At 35.6% G+C, this 16,073-nt stretch overlaps 1 long non-coding RNA gene across 1 annotated transcript; it reads left to right on the top strand.

Annotated features, from left to right (window-relative positions):
* Positions 1–222: 222 nt before the first annotated feature.
* On the top strand, positions 223–15,689 carry LOC113477124. The gene is made up of 3 exons (XR_003397847.1): positions 223–381; positions 12,800–12,843; positions 15,588–15,689. It is a non-coding gene; the product is annotated as an uncharacterized LOC113477124 (long non-coding RNA).
* The last annotated feature ends 384 nt before the right edge of the window (positions 15,690–16,073 follow it).

Consider the following 16,073-nt stretch of genomic DNA (forward strand, 5'->3'; position numbering starts at 1 on the left):
AACAGCTTTAAGGCATGGAGCAAAAGTGTGAGTCATGTTTCAGAATTAGTTGTAAGGCACTCACAGTCTAGTATCTGACTTACCCTTTCATTTTTCCCTATAAATAATAAAGCCCAAGTTAGTAATTTTCAAGATAAAAATATTTAGCTTCAATGATTCAAAATATGCTTTTTATTGTGCAAAAGCGATGTCTTAATATAACACTTCTGGGTTTGTCCGGGCCTATTGGATGCCTCTGAGCAGTCTGCTCTCTTCAGAAAGGATGTTGGTTTTTGCATGCTACAGAGGATTGCTTTGTCAGATTTGGCACACGTCCACCTGGCTCTTTTCAGCATGTCAAGAGAAATTCACAAGCTCCCAGGTTCCCTAAATACATCCTTGGTGAGGTGTTTCTGCTTTGTTTGACTTTGACCCTTCCAAGGGAATAGTGAACTTTTTTCACCCACATATATTTTGTTCCTAGTATTTTAGTTTCAATAGAAAAGAGAATGAAGAAACATGGTTAGATTTATAATTTGTAATTTGAGGCACATTTAGAAACAAAGTTTTAAAATATCACATACAATTTTAGCTTAATCTTAACAATTTATTACCTCTCTTACTGCTTAGCACCTCTCACCTGCAGTCTCAATAAGAGCCACCAATTAAGGATGCATTGTTCACAATAACCCTTTTTTTTTCTCACAGTATTATCATCAGTTTTGGATGCTGTTTATGACTCTCTTTCCACAGGTTAAATTTTCTTGGAGTTAGGTTTTGAGGTTGTCCTGGTTTGAGTTGGGATAGAGTTAATTTTCTTCCTAGTAGCTGGTATAGTACTGTGTTTTGGATTTAGGATAACAGTAATGTTGATAACACACTGATATTTTAATTGCTGCTGAGCGGTACTTACACTAAGTCAAGGGTTCTTCAGCTTCTCATGCTGCCCTGACAGTGAGTAGGCTGGGGCTGCACAAGAAGTTGGGAGGGGACACAGCTGGGACAGCTGAGCCCAACTGACCAAAGGGATATCCCATAATTTATAACATTATGTTCCGTACATAATCTAGCAGGAAAGATGGTTTGGGGCTGCTGCTTGGGAACTGGCTGGGCATCTGTCAGTTGGTGATGAGCAATTGTTTTTCAGTTGTATGACTTTTTTTTTCTTAGTGTTTCTTTTACTCTCTTTTTGTTATTTTCCCTTTCAATACTATTATTATTATTATTATTATTATTATTATTATTATTATTATTGTATTTCAATTATTAACCTATTCTTATCTCAACCCATGAGCTTCCTTACATTTACCCTTTTGATTCTTTCCCCCATGCCACTGAGGGATAGTAAACAAGTGGCCATGTAGTGCTTAGATGCCAGCTGGTGTTAACCCATGATAATGGTTAAAATTGTAAATGTTTCTGAAAGCTCTCTAGCTGTCTCAGGTGTTTAACAGTGATCTCTGCCAGGGAAGTGAACTACAGAAATCATAATAATGGGTCATTACTGTTAATGCTCAGTTTGATCAATCTGGACACATTTATGGAAGAAACATACCCCAAGCCATTTTACTAGAAGTCAATGTAACAATGTATCACACAAAGTCAGGGAATCCTTTATAATTCAAAATTCTATTGCTCTACTGTTTTGAAAACACACATCTCTCCTGGCAGAGGAGTATACAATGCATGTCATTAATTTGCAAATTCTTTCTCCTGAGCATAACAGGATCTCAAGTGGGCCAAACCCATGAGAGTGACCTCTTATTCTCTATCCTTGAAGTGGGTGTAGCAGTGGTTTTCTCCAGTGTCTTAAAACCAGAACACAAATGAATAAACTAGACTGAGGAAACTCACTAAATGGCAAAAACACTGATCTACAGGTTGAGACAAATTAAAGGGAATGGCTGTTGTATCCTTGCCATTTGAGTCCTCCTGACACACTTTCTACTTGAGCATCTTTAAGTGATTTCCAAGGCCGAATCTGTTGCACACAGGCAGACCTGAGGGGTTCTCCTTTCCCATGCCCCAAGGGTTACCTGCAGGCCGCCAGACTCTCTGAGTCTCTGCATTTCCCTCTAAGCTCCTTTTTGGCTCTACCTCAACCTGAAACCTGCCACATCTGGCACAGCTGCAGCTCTCAGAAAAAGAGTGACCCCCTCTTTCCAGAGGTTTCAAATGTGAGGCTGTAGGCAGGCAACTTTCCTTTCTGCTGTTCTGCTACAAACTTTATAAGAAATAAATACATAAAGTGTGTTTATGATGAAACATAAATATTCAGAGAGTTTTAGTATCTGTCACACTCAAAATGAGCCATAAATCGGAAAAGTCAGGAAGGAAAATTTGATATAGATTTTGGAACTGATAGTAGGAGGACATTTTATTTTCAAGGTCTGTCAAAGACCTTAAACTATTTTAATGGCAGCTGTTGACATTTTATTCTATTTTTTCTGTACATGGTTAAAAGCTGAATATGGGTAAAATGAGAAAAACTAGAACTATGGATCATCAGCTAGTACAGATAATTCTATAGTTAAAAAAAAAAAAAACAAAAACAACCCAAACAAACAAACAGAAAAACCCCATGACTGTACCACCAACAGGCAAAATGAACTATTTGTAATGATTCTATGTACCTCTCTGCAGTAGTGAGAAACTTCATGTTACAGCAATAACTTTTATATATTAATTTTGCCTATTTAGTGTTGAGCTCTTTGGCACAGTATTATAAAGGTTCTTCAACGCTATTAACTCATGTTACATATATAATTCTCAGGCATTTCAAAATTGGAAGAAGAATTATATACATTGACTTTTGACAGAAAAAAAAATCTTAAGTTTCTATTGGAACTCTTATAACCTATGGATTTACAAATTACTAGGGTTCCTTTAACAGATACACTGCCTGTATTATTGACAGACTGGAGAGACGTTACAGTCTCTCGTAGATGTGCTGTGTTTTAGCTGTGTTTATTTCTTCATTAGGACTCTTGTATGGGTTATTTCTTTACCTACTTAAATAGGTGCAATAATACAGGAGCCATCACAATGTATATACCAGAAGCTTATGGGGTGGTCATTGATAAGGGGATAAAAGGCTCTTTAATTTAATATCTTTATGGTCCATCATATTAAGCTGTAATTCTATAGTTCCTCCAGTCAGATTCTTATGTTGGTTACATAGGTAAACTTTAGGAGTAATCCAACTAAAATAGTGGAATTACTGGGACAACAGTAACATTACATTATGTTGTTGGACACCATAACATACATTACAACAGCATTACACTATGTTGATGGAAGAAAACAGAATTTTGTTCCTACTTTGCAGATCATTGACACTAAGGAACATAATGACTTCTGTAGTGCTGTAATATTCTGTCATGTCAGTGAAATTACTATTTATGGTGCATTAAGAATAGTTTCCTTCCAGAATAAGCAGAGGATAAAAGTAGTGGGCATACACAGTGTTCCACTTTTCTAGAGAAAATGACTAAGCTATTTTTCTTCATGAGACACACACACACACACAAAAGTAGTACTGTACATTTCAGTACATCAAAATACTAATAGTTCCCCCTTCTTCTCCCACACTCTGAATTGAAGCTGTTTCAACATAGTTTTTTATCTTGTATTTCTGAGGAGTAATTAACTACCTAAAAAGTTTAACACAATCATGTTTTTACATTTATGTTTTTAAATACTCTTCTTGTTCCTGAGGTGCAAAAACAGTTTAGCTGTAGTAGTTCCATAAGTCTGTGATGTTGACCAGCAATCACTATTTCACTGTTCTTACTTGTTTCCATTAATATTTTAGTCTTGAACTATGGAAGCCTCAGTTTTCCAGGACCTATTTTAGGGCTTCCTTTGAGACTTTGAAAATATCACTGCAAGTTCAACAAGGCTCTCAGAACCCCTGAAAACCATTTCTAAAAGGTCAGAAATTGAGATTTTGTAAATGGCAACTGTTTTTGAAAAGTTTATTCAAAACAATCTGGATTTCCCTCATTACATCACATTGTTTCTGAGTAGTAGCATAGACATGGGATTCTAGTGAATTTATTGTGTGTTACCCACTTCTTATCACCTCAAAGCCCAGCCCCGATATAAAGAAAATTGTAACAATTTTATTTTTCTACTTGATATTGTGCTCAAGAAAAAATGTAGCATCTTCCATCATAGTCCAACTGTATAGCACTGTAAGAAGGGAGTTATGGGAAGCTATGTGTCCTTGACACCAAACCTATAATGAAATGAGCTTCTCAGGTAGTGTAAATCAGCTTGATTTCTGTTGTTCAAGTGAAGATAGACAAATTTACATCATCTGAGAATCTGGCCTATATCTTTTTGTGTTCTTTTTATTTCTTTTTCTCCCACTGTTATTGTTCCTGCTCCCACATGTGCACTTTTTACCTTTATGACAATAGTGTGAACTGAATTGTGATGAGCAATGCACAGTTCCTGTCCAAGCAGTCTTTCCTTTTGATTTGTGACCACATTTTCTTCTGAACATTCATCCAAGATTTCTGACAGTAAGGTCAGTTCAAAAGTTGAGGAATGAGTATTTTGACTTATAGAGCTTAATGAATTGAGGTTAATTTCCATTTGGAATAACCTGTAGAATAATAATTTTTTCTTTCAAGCTTAGGTTTTCTCCTTTCTATCACAAAAGCACCTAACTACTCTGTTTTAATCAATATAATATGCTTTTTCAAGTTGAATAATGAGCTCAATAATATTGTAATTCTTTCAACATTGAACTAATGTGCAACTCCTTCATTATGTTAGGCATACAGAGAACACACTAAATGCATTAGTAATCATAGACAGGTGAAAGAAATCTCATATCATCTTTTGAGATACATGATGTATGAAAGCATGGAAAATATAACAAGGAAAAAAACATCTTGTTATAGATTGATTTTGATTGATACATCCTATGATATCTCTTCACTAGAAGATCTGTGTAAAATCAGCTCAGAACATATATTTTAGTGTCAGGATTTAGAAAAGAAAGAAAAGTTAATAATGACTGGCAAATGATTGGTTGCAACGGTGATGATTCATCCTACTGATCTGGTGAATAAGAATCATCTTTGGTAGCTCTTTTGGTCAGAAATAATCTTATTCTCAGAAATTTAACCCAATTTAGGTAATCCAAAGCCCATATAAACAATACTGTTTTAAAGATTAGATTATGTACTCTAGTAATTTTTGCCAGGTGAACAATTTCTGCTTTGAGAGTGTTGAGCAAGAGGGGATATTGCTTCATGATTGGGAAAAGGATCCTTGCTGAGCTGAAAGAAGAGGAAAGAAAATGCTTGACTTCATGTTCCTGAGGGCATGAAAAATGTTGTTAATAATGGGAAAAAAGAAAGAACTTTGCTCTGAGACTGGGAAAACACACATGTTCACCACTTAAATGCTTCAATTAAAAGCTAAAACTATTGAGGGAAAACAAACTTCATTTCTTACCCGTTCCTGTTTTTAGCAGAACTCACAAATTTTCAGATAAATTTTCTATCAATTCACATTTCTATATCCACTAATGACATCTGTTGGTAGCAATTGCTAACCTTATGAATGAAGACAATAAAAAAGAACCCATGAAGATGAATAGATTTGTAGGATGTGGAAAATGGGATATGCTGTATAAGATGGAATCTCAAAATGCCCCTTGAAAATGTAATTGCATCAGAGAGCATTTCTGTTCAACCAGAGCATATATGTAGTTGAACATGAGGATCAAATGCAAATCCTTTCAAAATAAATTTTAATCTTCAGACTCAGTTGAGTTTGGGTCACCTTACTGTCGGATGAAATAAGGGAAACAAAGGATACAAAAAAATGTGAAAACCATACACTAAGTGTAAGAGGTGAAATTCCGGCCTTAACTACGGTCAGTGCATATTCTGCTGTGTCCTTCAATGTGGTATAAAATAAGTAGCAGGTGTGTAGTCAAGCTTAGCAGCAATTATTAAGATTTTTAGTAAAAATGTGAAAAATGTGGAATGTAGTTACTTGAAAGCTCATTCGATTAACACTTTTTTTTTTTTTTTTAAATTTTATTTTATTTTAGCATAAAGCCCACTGTCTGACATCAAGGGGAACAGATCAGAATGGTTCCATTCTTTGCATACAAATGTTATTTTAATAAACTAATAGAATGTTAATATATGATTGACCTGAAAGTGAACTGAATTCTGAATTAAAAACAAAACCTAAAAATTAGACTTCCTTCTCTGGTCTCAGCTTCATCCATAGGAGTAAATTACAATCTTTAATTAATTGGGTTTTAGGACGCAGAACAGATCATGATATCTATGATATTTCATAAGAATCATGTGAGGGGAATTTTTAAAAATATAGACGTTCCTACAGAAATTAGTCTATTGGGAACAAGGGTGCCCAGGTAAAAGCAGAATGCAAAGGAATGAGTTAGAGTCCAATGTACAAGGTGTATTCTTGCCTTGGCACTGAACTAAAACCAGTATTGTTTTCATTGCACTGTCCATGTCAAAATTTCAAATAAAGAAGAAAAGAGGACAGACGACTTGGCTCACAATATTGTGGAAGGAGAACACTTGCTAGAAAGGGTTAGGATGCTTACAGAAATAAACAGGCAAAACAAAAGATGATCATTGCTTAAATCCCAAGCACACATTTGCTAAAACTGCATCAGTGTAATGGGGAAGGCAATCATCATGTTACTTTGGAGCTCTGTTTCATATGGAACTCCTAGAAATAACTTCTACATAAGGGTCTTCTATACCTCCTTCCTCACAATGCAAACCACTACCTTTGAGTCAGTTGCCTCTGATAAAAAGGTATGAAACATGAGTCTTCAACCTTTAGCAATAATGGCCACTGAACCGAATCAATGACAAAATGTATGATTTTTATATACAAGCATAAAAATGATGCTCTACTCCCTCCTTTTTCCCTTCTGAGATCCAAGATGTGGATGTAATACAATATCTTTTATGGAGAATTTTCCTTGATACACTATCTTACTTTGCAGTAATTTATAAATATTCCACCACAAATTACTCTGCTCTGAGATACCACAGTCTGGGAGTCAAAGCTAAAAAAAATACAAAATCATTCTATAAATAGGTACAAAAGTTAGTATTCATCTTTGATAAGAAGGAGATTTGCACAGACCTGTACGTCTGTGTTTGCAAATGTCTAATTAATTTGCATAACTGTTTAAAAAATGTTCAATTCACAGCTGCTAATAGAACATCAGCTATCAAGGGCAAATGTCTGAAAATGTATTTTTCTTCCAAGATGTACAAAGATAATCTATACATTTGACAATTAAATTGGGCTCTGAATCAGACATTTCACAGATTGCAAGGGCAAGACTCTACATGAAAGAAAACAAACCATATGAACCAAAAAAAGTCCAACCGATTTTAAGCCTTCAAAATAGTTTTGAATGAACTTTAATCAAAGTACAAAAACTGGAAAAAAAAAAAAAAAGAAAAAAAGATAAAACCTCAATCTCCTCATCCCTGCAACAAAGAGTATCCCTAAAAGAGGGTGTTTTTTTCTCCTCTCTTGTGGAAGAAAAGTAACTTTCTTTGTTCTTATTTGGGAGTAGGGATAGGCAACACATGGAAGATATCACATATTATGTTTAGAGCCATGATAACTATGAAATGAGTTGTGGTTTTTTTCTGGTTGCAAGAAAGTCAGGAGAAGAAGATCTATAATAACACCTGCCTTGGTGATTTTGTTCTTTTTGTACACTGCTAACACACAGAAAATGTAGTCAAAGGTCACTCTCCTCTCATATTATGTTAAGAAAAAAATCACAAAAAATGATGCCAGCTGTACTTCTTACATGAGTCTAAATAACTCTTTACAGAAAAATAACTCTTTATAGACATTTCTGAGCAAAGGTACAGGCAAAAATACCCTATTTCACTTGGTTATTATAATGAGGATCCTGGTTATTTTGAGTGAATGTCACTGTTGCAGGTGACCAGAGAAAAATGAGGACAAAGTCAGTAGTTTTGGTAATTTACCTTAGAGTTGAGGTTTGCCTTTAATAGTTACTGTATGAAATAACTTGTCTGATAGATGGAAACTCCTCCTGCCAACAGTCCCTCCTTAAGTCTAGCTGACGTAGTTTCTTATTTGTCCTACCTCACAGTAGTCAAGGTCTTATACTCTAATATCAGCAAGGACAAAATGATACCAGGTGTTTTCTGTATGTCATATCAGTCATCATATCAATCTTTCTAGTGTGTAATTCAAGTTTCTACTGCAAACCTATCATGTTATTAATGATTTTTTTTTTTTTTTTCTGTGAAATGGGAATATTTGAAGCTCTTATATTTTATGGAGACAGTCCTGGTGTTCATCTCATCTTCTATGACTGCAGCACTCAATCCATTTGTGAATTGACTGATCAGTCTGCAGGTCAGAATACCTGCCACTTCAGACTATTACAATTAGGCAGTTGTGCTATATGTAGCATTTCACAGCCTTTGTTATGGTTGGAGGATGTGAGAATGGAGGACATGGTGGAGAGCCTTGTCTTTCATGGAGAAGGTAAAAAACGGTAAGAAAGGATGCTCATAGACAGGTAATACTCTGCAGATGCATGTGTTTTGTTGCCTTTTCTCAGCAGTCAAGAGTTTCTCTCAAGGAACTTGGAAAAAGTCCAGCTAAAGTCTTCTAAAAGTGCATGAATCACATCAACTTTCAAAAACAGCTAATGACATGATGCATTGTGGCTGCCTCTCATCTGTCACACCTGCCTTTCTTCCCACAGCCAGATGTTCTCACTGCACCCAGGATGGGACAATGGACTCCACAGTTCCTCAGCTGACACACAGTAAAGATGAGGATCCTCCTGGGATTAGCAGAAGCTCGTAAACTCACTGTCTGGGTAGCAGAACAAACAGTGGGGAAGTTTGCTATAGTGCCAGTCGTCTGTGCAAGTGTGGATACTGTACTACCAGCAACAGCAACAAAAAAGCAGAATTGCATCATCTCATTCTTCACACACTAAAGTACACTTAACTCTAAATCTGGGCTTCTTTCCCAGGTCCTCAGTTCAAACACACCTAAGAATGGCATTTTCTTTCCCTTGAAACATCACAAATACATTGGACCTGAATGCTGATTAGTGTTGAATACAAATCAAGTCTGAATATGAAGTGAAATGGCAGTTTATGGCTCTACAAAAACAGTTTGCTCTCAAGGCAAATAATAATTTAAAAAAAAAATAAAAATTGCAAGTTACACAAAGCTAAAGCATTATACTCTAAGAGACAGCCAGCAGAAAAAGATGGGGTCAGAGGCCTTTGGTGTAGAGAAATATAATATGTCCAAATGGCTGTTGAAGTGAGTTAAAGCCACAGAAAGATACAGAGTCTGATACAAAACCAAAGCTCAACAACACTTTGGATTTTTTTCTTAAAAATTAGGTGGCGATAAAGTTTTTTTGGGTTTGTTTTAAATGTTTTTTCATTCTATTTTATCTAGAGGAGTTTTTGTCATTTCTGAACAGGAACAAAAGTGGTAATGCTTTGTGAGTAAATTCTCATAAAATAAAATTCTGGAGAAAGAAAAAGGATTAGTGTTTTTTGTTTTACTAAACTATTTTACTGTCATCAAACTGAAAAATCCTCACCCAACAAGTTAGAGAACTTGCAGAGGGACTATCACAAAATTTGCTTTACTGCAGTATATAAAACATATTACATAAATCCATTTCAAGATGAAACATGGTAATTATTTTCCATCTAAAATGTACAACTTGGATGGTTTCATCATTACTAAAGGTCTTTGTGACAACCCTCTGTCACATTCAAACATCAGCTTCAGGTGACTGTGTATTAGTTTTGTTGGATGTGAAGGATCCTACACTTTGCCAAAAGCATGGAAGGATGCAGGCTCTGCACAATGAGCCAGTGCCAGGACCACAATCCAAGAGACTCAGTCTCTACAGTTATTTGGTTATTAACATTATTACAGTTGGTTGTTAACCCCTGCTGATCACAAACTGTGGGGCTACTGCCACTTTTGGCACCAGCAAAGACATTGGACTAGAACAATAATAAACAACTATTTGTGTGATAAAGTTGTGTCACAGTGTTTTAATATTCAACCCATGTAACTATGTACACAGTAAGAGCTTTAGAGAGTGCTTACCATGCTCTTCCACTTCTATGAAATGGTTAACAATATTAATATTTTCAATCTTAACCTTACATTATTTCTACATAAACATCAGGAAAAAAAGGCATTCAAATACATGTTTCTCTTAGTAAGACCTGTGTTATGTAAGAGTTTTCCTCCTTCAAGGTATATAATGAATTATAAGAATGTAATAGCAAGACAAGAACCTGTTCAGTTTGTTTAGGCACAACGTAGTCTTATTTATAGATTATATTTACCTGATAAAAACATATGATATTGAGCCTCTTTTCTTAACTGTTAGAGGTAAATATTTTTAAAGTAATGGCTGAGTTGAAGAAGTAAAACAGCCTTCAGAGTCCATAAAGGAAAATTCTACATCTAACAGGCAGTTTTCTAGAAACTCAAATTTAATTTACCTAGTACTAAAATGGATTGACCATACTGATATGAATTGTTAGATCCATCTTCACTGTTTATAAACTGCATTTCAGCCAGCAATAAAATGCTGATGGCAGAATGCAACGTAAGATTTTCAGAACTACATTTTTACCTTTTATCAAAGTTTATATCTTAGCACAAACACATAGGAGCACATTTTTATCAGCTCTAGATGCATGAAAGTATGTATCCTTTCAAGTGTATCTTTAGGCTAAACTCAGCTCTCATAGAATACATTATAATAAACCTTATGTGATTGTTACTTTATGGTTTCCCATGGTGGGGGGTGTTTCTTTTTAAAAAAACTTGAGTGTTTCATTTGTTGTTCCTTGAGGAAAGTGATGCAGTAATCAAAGTGTGGTAACGGTGACTTTCCTCTCAGGGTTTGTCAAAGAAAACAAACTAAGATTCTGTAGCAGCTGAATTAGTCTTGCTTTCAGACACTGGGGGGGAAAAAAAAAAAAGGTCTAGCCTGTGTCAGGTGAAAAGCAGACTGAATAACAGATGTAATAAGGCAGAAAAATATCTTCCAGCTTGCACTTGTAATGATAACAGATTGGACTGAAACCTTCTGATGTACATGGAAAGTTTCTGTAAAATTCAGATGACTTAAGATCAAGTTAGTCTGTAATTGCAGAAAAGAAAACTCCTGAGTGAGATTGGTGAGAAAACCATGCAGCAGAGCACATCATACTGGACTTCCTTGTCTCGTACTTCTATTTGCTTGTGGCTGAAGCCTTTTTCCAGTCATAGAGCTTTCTGCATCATTAGGGAAAAATCAACTGGACTACACTGGCAGCAAGCCCAGAGAGGCAGAGGCTAATTGCCCTAATTATAAGTGGAAAGCCAGGTGGGGATATTTCCAGCTTGAGGCCAATCAGAACTAAGAGATAAAAATATGGGTCTCTTCTCCTGGGAGAAGAAAATGAGTGGGTATAGGGACTTTTGATCTTGTAGTGTTTTGATGGGTTGGGAGAAAAGATTGTTAAGGTTGTAGGTGAAGTGAGGATAAAAGGCTACTGTTAAAGTGTCATTTCCAATTACTTGGAATTGGATTTTGATTGTTCACACCATAATCCTATTTGTTTGTTTGTTTTACTTTTAATATTTTGAGCACACTTCTGAAGGAAATGCTGTTTTGAAGCTGTTGCTCTACACTGTATACTGAATATCTTGGTTATGCCTGATCTCTCACTTTCTGCTCTGGGATTGTCTGCAGCTGAGTTCTAGCAGGTCTGGAGAACTCTTTCAAACTCCAGTATATTGGTCAAAATAGCAAGGGTTTCTTTTCAGAGAGCTTGGATATATAGTGTCATCTGAGCACCAAAACTTCCCTGATTTCATTAACATGTTTTTCTTTCTCCTTGATTAGTTTCTTTGAGATTATTATAGCAATTAGAAGTGTATGACAGCCAGTTGGTACTGCTTTTTTAACTACGAGATGTTCCGACTATGAGATTAACATCTGTAGACAGGAATATGTAGCATAAATCTTAATTGGTGAAATTAGATTTAAAAAATCAAGCTTTCTGTTTCTTTTTTGGTTGTTTTGGGTTTTTTTTTGAGGGGGGTTGTTGGTGTTTTTTTTTGTTTGTTTGTTTGTTTGTTTTTTTTTTTAAGGGGAGGCAAGGATATTGTATGTCATAATTAAATTGAAGTGAGAATATTTCAGCATAAATCCATGTCAAGTAATTCTAATATCTGAATTGCACTGGAGTCTAAATGCATGATAGTGAATTTTTATTCATGTTGTATCAAAAGACCTATCATAATTCCTTATTCCTATTTTCTGTGTCATACTTTAATATATATATCAGTGATATAGTCTGTTTTTCCCAAAATCAGAGAGGATACTGTGCCTGGGAAAGTTGATGTGATAGGGTAGACAGGAGAAGCAGAGAACAGAGGTACAGTCAAGCCTCAGAAGAGATAGGAGGCCTAGAGGGGTTTATGCAGAATTTGCTGCAAACAAGAAAGCCACTGAGCTGAATGGAAAGAAACCTGAAAATGAAAATTTGTCTTGCAGGGGCACAATAGGAAGCAGGAATAGCAACACACACTTTAAGTCCTTCTTGATTTGTTGTCTTTCGTGATTATTTTGACTATGTTTGTTTAGACATAGTCTGTCTAAATAGTTAACAGTTTCACATCTCATTCTAATAAACTCTGTTTTTTGGAATGTAAAGATTTTTTTTGTTTGTTTTTTTTTTTTTTTTTTCTTTTTAAGGTCCATCTTAAACCACTGGTATACTTGGAGTTCCTTCACATAAAGTAAGTATGAAGCATGATCTATGATATGCCATGAAAAATAGTTGAGATTCTTTTCCTTACATTGTCTTTAGATTTAAAATATGTGGACTTTGCTATGTTTTCTTGACAGTGTTAAACTACCTTTCCCTGACTTTATGCAGTTAGGGTTTTCCCTTGCATGGCTTTTTCAGTATCTCCACTGTTTAATGTGCAACTCCATTTAATAGCCTAAGCCAGGATTTATAATCTTTAAAAACAAGGATACTGTCTAAAAATTTTCTCATGCATAAAGCTTTCATTTGTGTTTAGAATTAAGACACATGCCCAAGACATTCTGATGATCTCAGTGCAGGCATCCACCTTCTAGAAAACTTGTCTTACTCTGGTTTTGCTCTTCAGGATACCAGCAGCATTATGGGTTTGACTGTGTCTGTCTATTCTAATGTCCAGAGAGCAGCCTAACTTACATGAAAAGTCACCAGACTGTGGAGGGAAGGGATGGACAAACTCTTATTATAGTACTTTTGTATCAACAACTCCTCCTCTCACCCTTGTCCCCACCTCGTATTTAATAGCATAACTACAAATGTTTTTCTATTGATATAAATTAAATGCCTATGCACTTCTAACCTAGTTATCACTTTAATATATAAGATATGTAAGGGTAGAAGACCTCTTGAAAAGTAGATCTGTATGCTGTATAGGCATTTGCTCTCATAGGTTGGATCATTTTCCCTTACCAAGGAAAAATTCAAATGAATTATTGTTGACCTCGAGGTGCACTAATTTTGCCTCCAGCCTGAGGGCTCAGAACTTAAGCCTAGTACCCCTTTATTTTTGCCGCTTCATATGTAGAGATTTATAGTTACAGTTTCAGATGTAGTTTACTATTTACTTTTGCTCTGGTGGCATTCTGCAATTCAAGAAGCAGCATCACTGATGTTCAGTGTTTCTCTTCTAGCTATATCTGATATCCATCTTTCACATGTTGTGTCAAAAACACCCTTTAAAAATAATGCTTCTGTCACTTCTTATTGTTCATTTCAGCATTCAAAAGGCTGTTACAGGGTATAATGGACATGTCATTTATTAATATTTAATGTGAAAGACATGTATCTCCTATACAGTTTACAGTCAAATACCTTAGGAGAAAAGTAAAGTATTGCTTATGAAAGAAAAGGACCTAATTTGTATCAAATTCATAACCTAGTACATCAGATATATTTCTGCAAAAATGATACCTTGTGTCACCTACTGAATTGGATTTGTCAGGTGCTGAACTAAGTCAGGTACATCATCCACCACATCACATACATCATTCTTAGTAGCAAATAAATCACCTACTCAATTGAATATATCTCCTGTTTAAGACGACCCACAGTAATCTCATTGTATTTCTGTTCACGTGTTTGGCTGAATATGGATTTGGCTGTGTTTGCTAAAGATGTACATCCCTGTTAAATGAAATGTTTGATATGCATCTGACATAACATTTGCTGAAATATCCATGCTAAGAACAAGATTGATTGTATGAGCAACTGAATTTCATGCATCAATGTACTACAAGCAATTGCATCCGACACATTCACTTTCTAGGAGACAGCAATCATGTGAATGGGGTGAAATCACTGTCAGAAAAAATTTACGTCATCAACAGCTCTACAGAAAGAACTATTAGTTATAGCTGACAACGTGACTTCAGACATACAACAGTTTGGTGTGGAGTTGAAGCAAGCACAGAGGAGATTCAGTACCACAAAAAAACAAGATGGTAGAGGAGGTAGTCGAATGTTTTTCATATGCGAAGATCTTGCTTGCTTTCATCTGTATCTTTGATAAAGGATTCCTCCAGTTCTGTTGAGCCAGTCTCTACCTTAAATTTTACTGCTTCCTCTATGATTGTGTCCTTTCCCATCGGTTCGTGTAATATTCAATGTATGGGAATAGATATAAATATAGCATCCAACCTCTGCTGTTATGAGCTGGGCCAGGGAATGTTTCCAAACTTGTTACTTTGATTGGCCATCTGCATTTTAAGTAATCTGGGAAAGTGACATGCATTGAAAATGACTGTGTTTCACTTAAAAAAATGCTTGCATTACAGAAGGGAAAAAAAAAAAAAAATCTGCTATCAGAAACAAGTGTTTCCCTAGGAAAAAAACTAAAGTAGAGATTAATTATGTCTTTCCCTGAGGAGCTGGAATGGCATCTCCTCTACTGCAGAACTGTGGGTGAGCTCTGCCCAGAGTGGAAATGTGGTTGAAAAACAAGTTCAGGTGGAGGCATAGAGACAGGAAGGATAGTAGCTTTCTAGATGAAGGCAACTAGGATGCCAGGAGGCTTATGAATAAAAACTCTGGTAAGTGAAGGAGAAAAGCTAAGGTGATTGTTGGTATGGAGTGATATGCCTGGGGTAGCCTTTATCAGATGTCAGCAACGTATTGTGTTTCCAGTGTGAAAATCTATAGAAAATATTTAAGAAACAATAATGTTAATTAATGTTTTCTTAAACAACAAACCTGCACATTATCACCACCTAGCACAGGACATACAGCAATGAGTTGCATGTGATAGATATAGTGAATAAAGATGTTCTTACTTCTCACTCTGGACATACAGCAGTTCAGCTATTACTGCAATTTTTGAAGATTATTGTCCTCTTTTATCTGTCTCTAAGAATGACAGGCTGGAAGACCAATAACTCAGCTGTGCATGAGCTATATCCACTCACCCATCTCTGCTTTACTCCGATTCATCTTCCACAGTTCTACAGCAGCCTCAGAAATTCTGATTATCATGCATCACCACTGCACACACCTAGAAGCACAGACCTGCAAGTCGTGACTCTTCCTGAGTATTTCATGGAGGTATTTCAATATATTGATAGTTTAGGTCCTTTTGAAATGGTGGCAAAACACAGACTAAGGTGTTACTGATATGTTTTTCACAAATATTATAGGCCTTAATTTTCCCACCTCTGTTTCATTTTATTTATTTCTAATGTATAAAAAACAAAGAAAATAACCTTATATTGTGTTATGTCTCCATTCACTCTGATGTCTCACTATCTATCCTTTTATCTGCAGACCTTCAGTCATGTTTCAAGCCAGTTACCAATGTAACTGGATGTGGTAAATTATTAGAAACTTCTTGATGAGGTGTCAAAATTCAAGTGAAAGAATATTTCTTTTGAATTCAATACAAGCTTTTTCACATAGAAAATAAATCAATATTTTTATAGGAGGCATTCA

The sequence above is a fragment of the Athene cunicularia genome (assembly GCF_003259725.1).
Source record: "Athene cunicularia isolate RWA chromosome 2 unlocalized genomic scaffold, athCun1 chr2_part1, whole genome shotgun sequence".
In the NCBI taxonomy this organism is placed as follows: domain Eukaryota; kingdom Metazoa; phylum Chordata; class Aves; order Strigiformes; family Strigidae; genus Athene; species Athene cunicularia.